The following is a 5,517-nucleotide window of genomic DNA, read 5'->3' as shown; positions in this document are numbered from 1 at the left end:
AACTAATCTAGCAACTTTGATTGGGGGCCGCACTGTGCTTTGTTGTCAAGGAGCCATCTTTATGGTCTCATGGTAACTGCTGTTCATTGCTCATTGAACAAAATGGACAGCATTGTTCCACTGAACACAATTGTTGTTACACCATTAACTTCAGCTTCATATCACCATTCGTGCCTTCCACTGAGCCCTGACTCTGGATGCCCTGACCAATACCCAGTTCTTCCCAGAAAACTGCTGGTCATTGATGGTCTGTGTTGTGAACACCCTTTTATCACCTAACTGAAGAGTATGTGGCGTCCCAATGTCAAGAAATATGAGAAGCAGTTCATGGACAACTTCAGCTGCTGTCTTGGATTTCAGAGGATGAATGATGTGAAACTTGATCAGGTACTCCATGAGGGGCAGTATAAAATAATAAGTTCCGTTATTCATAGTCCGCACGTCAACTTGGGCTACCTGCTCGCATTCATTCAATTGGCTGACAGAGATCTCACAGCCACTCCTGTTGCTGTCTCCTGTCTGTAAGTTTTTTTTCTATGCATCTCCCAAGCGACTGACGCACTGTCATACAAGAGAATGTGGGATGTTTGGGTACCTTCCATAACATTTTTTGAGGCTTGTTTTCACCACCATGGCCAGCTTCAATGTGGGCTTGTCCCCTGATACCCAGGGCTGCGTCCTTGGTAGCCACCTACTTACCAATGCTCTTGGTAACCTTGTCCACAATATCAAGTGATGTAAACACAAAGTTTTTCACAATGTGATATCCATCTCTTGGGAGTTTCTGTCCTGCTTTCCCATGATTGAGGACAGCAACAGCTTTCTGTTCAGCCTTTCTGTTGAGAAAACACCACAGTATCCAGTCTCTTCAGCACTTCACTACTCTTCTATCCAATTAATATCAGGGTAGTTGAAAACCTCATGATTCTTTTGTTTTACTCAATTTCGTAAGTTGTCTGTGTCTTTCAACCAACCTTCAACTCCTTTCCACAATTGGTCTATAGTCTACACGTATTAGTGTGATTGATCCTTTATTACCTTTCAATCTCTTTCATTTGGTTTCTATTTTTGTCTTGCTGAAAGCTCTGTCCCTTTGTCTCCTGCTATCGTTAACCCAAATAAATATAGCCACATTCCACCTTCTGTTTTCCCTCTCTATCTTTTCTAAATATGTTATATCATGCAATGTTTAATTCCCAGTCCCACATTTTGATAGCCATGTCTCAGTAATTTCTACTTTGTGTAATTCTTTCCAATGCATGATTATCTCATGTTACCTTGTTTTATTATGGCGATTATGGATGGGATTTTCTCGCCACGCTTGCCGCAAAACCAGAAAATCCCGCCCGAGGTCGATGGATCTTTGCATGGTCCGCCCATCCGCTACTGCTGTTCCTGCGGTGGGGGTGGGGTTTGAGAAAATTCTCCCCACAAGTACCACTGTGCAGATATTTTAACTAATTTCCAACTTAATTTTCTCACTTTATGAGAGAAAATCCCAGGAATGTGAGAGAAAATTGCGAAATTGTGGGAGAAAACACCGGGAACGTGAGAGAAAATACCGAGAATGGGAGAGAAAACAACTGGAATGGGAAGGAAAACTGCAGGAGTGAGAGAAAACTCCAGGAATGGGAGAGAAAACGCCGGGAATGGGAGAGGAAACCCCGGGAATGGGAGAGGAAACCCCGGGAATGGGAGAGGAAACCCCGGGAATGGGGATTACTTATAGACTGTTTCTTAACTCTGCTGTGAAGGATGAGACTTCACAGTGTATACTTATGAAATATATCTACAGGAACAAGGGATCAAAACTGGGAAAATGTCGTAAAGGAAAGAGTAAAGACAAGGCAAGAAAGGAAGATATTAATATGGAAAAAGATAAACTGACCATGACAGGAAGGGATGGAAACTACAAATCTGAGAGTAAATCAGCAGATAAGGCTAGAGATTACACAAATAATTAAATGTTAAAACTAAAGGCTCTGAATCTGAACACATTCGAAACAACACAAATGACTGACAGTGGAAAGAGAAATAAATATGATCTGAAGTCGAAAGGAGTGCAAGTAAATTGCTGCCTCACCTGGGAGGAATGAAATATTTGTAACCCTGCCATTGGATTGATTACGCAATCCTTGGGATTCTCATGTTTAGCTGGAGACCGTTATCTACTGCCTTAGTTGTAGAAAGCTGTCCTCTCCGTCCCCCCACTGCACCTAAATAGCTTTGGGTGCCTTAATCCTTAATTGTGACTGTACCCCCTGCAGTCTCACAGATGGTGAGTACATTTGTACCTGTTGGATGCGATTAGTGTCTGTCAAAAACTCACTACCTGGTTCCTTATCAGTCACGCTCTTCCTCTTCTGAACCTGGGGTCTTTCTTTCTCTGACCAAGTCACTCTGAGATCTCTCTCAAGCCCTGTCAATCTGCGGTACCTCCATGGTCCAGTCACTCAGGGATCTCTCTGGCTGGTCTCTCTGGTCTGGTCACTCTGGAGGTCTCTGTGGCCCGGTCACTCTGGGATCCCCCCTTGGCCCGGTCACTCTGGGGTGCTCCCATGGCTTGGTCACTCTGGAGTCTTTCTGGCCAGTCAATGAGGTTTCTCTCTGGCCAAGTCACTCTGAGATCTCTCTCCAGTCACTCTGGGGTTCCCAATAGCCCGGTCACTCTGGGGTCTCAGGCCTGGTCACTCTGGTGTTGCCTCATAGCCCAGTCACTCTGGGGTCTCTCTGTGACCAGTCATTCCGGGGTCTTTTTGTCATGATCATAGAATCTCTACAGTACAGAAGGAGGCCATTCAGCTCATTGAGTCAGTTCAACCACAATCCTACCCAGGCCCTATTCCCATAAGCCCACACATTTACCCTGCTAATTTCCCTCACACTAGGGTCAATTTAGCACGGCCAATCCACCTAACCCGCACCTCTTTCGGTCTGTGGGAGGAAACCAGAGCACCTGGAGGAAACCCACACAGACATGGGGAGAACGTGCAGACTCCACACAGACAGTGACCCAAGCCAGGAATCGAACACGGGTCTGTGGCGCTGTGAGGCAGCAGTGCTAATCAGTGTGCCACCTTCTCAGTGGCCCAGTCACTCTGGGATCTCTCCGACCCAGTCATTCTGGGGTCCCCCTGACCCAGTCACTCTGGGGTCACTCTGATCTGGCCACTCTGGGGCCTCTCTGACCCGGTCACTCTAGGGGTCTCTCTGACCCAGTTACTCTAGGGGTCTCTCTGACCCAGTCACTCTAGGGGTCTCTCTGACCCAGTCACTCTAGGGGTCTCTCTGACCCAGTTACTCTCGCGGTCTCTCTGACCCAGTTACTCTAGGGGTCTCTGTGGCCCAGTCACTCTGGGTCTCTCTGACCTGGTCACTCTATGGATCTCTCTGACCTGGTCACTCTTGGGATCTCTGTGGCCTAGTCATTCTGGGTGTATCAGTGGCCCAGTCAGTCTAGGGTATCTCTGATCTGGTAACTCTGGGGGTCTCTCTGACCTGGTCACTCTGGGGTCTCAGGCTCGGTCAATCTGGGGTCTCGGTGGCCTAGTCAGTCTGGGTTGTCTCTGACCCAGTCACTCTGGGATCTTTCTGACCTGGTCACTCTGGGGTCTCTGATCCAGTCACTCTGCGGGTCTCTCTGACCCGGTCACTCTGGGGTGTCTTGCCCTGTACTGGACAGCAATGTCCAGCAGAGTGGTGTTGGTTATTTTGAACAGGGTGATTGCAGCTCCATTGGGAGGGGCTGGGGTGAAGAGCTGAAGCCGGCTCCTGGGTGTCTCTCAGGTGGTTCTCTAAGCACCGAGGCGGCAGCTAACCAGCGGCGGGACTGGGATTTCAAACCGGCCACTTCCCCCCCGCTTCACCAACCGCCACTATTCAAATCTCCCGCCCAAAGCCCGGCTTCCCATTGGCTCCGAACCGTCACGTTGGGGGGGGAATGATTGACGCGAGGCAGGAGGCGGAGCCAGAATAACGGTCACCAGCGGAGAACTCCCGGGAATGAGAGAGAAAACCACCGGGAATGGGAGAGAAAACCACCGGGAATGGGAGAGAAAACCCTAGGAATATAAAAGAGAAGACGCATAGAATGTGAGAATGTAGGAATGTGAGAGAAAACACCGGGAATGGGAGAGAAAACCTCAGGATTGGGAGAGAAATCCCCAGGAATGAGAGCGAAAACACCGGGAATGGGAGAGAAAACCACCGGGAATGGGAGAGAAAACCACCGGGAATGGGAGAGAAAACCACCGGGAATGGGAGAGAAAACCCCAGGATTGGGAAAGAAATCCCCGGGAATGGGAGCGGAAACCCCCAGGAATGGGAGAGAAAACCCCAGGAATGGGAGAGAAACCCCCGCCCAGGAATATGAGAGAAGACCCCTGGGATGTGGGAGAAAACACCGGGAATGGGAGAGAAAACATCAGGAATGGGAGATAAAACCACCCGGTAATGTGAGAGAAAACCCCGGGAATGTGGGAGAAAACTCGAGGAATGAGAGAGAAAACCCCGGGATTGGGAGAGAAAATAGTGAGAATGTGGGAGAAAACACTGGGAATGTGAGAGAAATCACCGGGATTGTGAGGGAAATAGTGGGACTGTGAGACAAAATAGCAAGAATGTGAGAAAACAACAGGAATATGAGAGAAACTAGCAGGAAAGAACATACTGGGAATGGAAAAAAAAGTGGGAATAATTGCAAAATCACTGGAAATGTGAGATAAACCACTGGGGGTGTCAGAGTAAATACCAAGGAGGTAAGAGAAAACACTGGAAATATAAGCAAAAATATCAGAATGTGAGTGAAGATGTCAATCATATGGGTGAAAAATATCAGGAATTAAAGTATAACAATTTCGGCGATGTGGACTTCACTGGCTAGACCAGCTTTTTATTATCCATCTTCAGTTATCCTTGGGGGAAAGGCAAATTGTGCGGAGGGTGTGGAGAGTCTGCAGAAGGATCTAGATAGGCTGGGCAAATGGGCCAGGAAATGGCAAATGGAATTTAATGTTGGCAAGTGTGAGGTGGTCCACTTTGGTAGGAAGAATGGTAGGAAGGACTATTACTTACGTGGTGAAAAACTGCAGCAGGCGACGGTGCAGAGGGACCTCGGGGTCCTTGTGCATGAGTCGCAAAAACCCAGCTTGCAGGTGCAGCAGGTGGTCAGGAAGGCGAATGGGATGCTGGCCTTCATAGCGAGGGGGATTGAATATAAAAGTAGGGAGGTCTTGCTGCAGCTGTATAGGGCATTGGTGAGGCCGCAGCTGGAGTACTGTGTGCAGTTTTGGGCGCCGCACCTGCGCAAGGATATTTTGGCCCTGGAGGGAGTGCAGAGGAGGTTTACTAGGCTGATACCGGAGTTGAGGGGATTGAGCTATGAGGAGAGGCTGAATAAACTAGGCTTGTACTCGTTAGAGTTTAGAAGAATGAGGGGAGATCTCATTGAGACGTATAAGATGATGAATGGGATGGATAGGATAGAGGTGGAGAGACTCTTCCCGCTCAAAAAAGACA

The sequence above is a fragment of the Carcharhinus amblyrhynchos genome, chromosome 5 (assembly GCF_965287045.1).
Source record: "Carcharhinus amblyrhynchos chromosome 5, sCarAmb.v2.hapA, whole genome shotgun sequence".
NCBI lineage: Eukaryota > Metazoa > Chordata > Chondrichthyes > Carcharhiniformes > Carcharhinidae > Carcharhinus > Carcharhinus amblyrhynchos.
Note: the sequence above shows the minus strand (reverse complement) of the source record.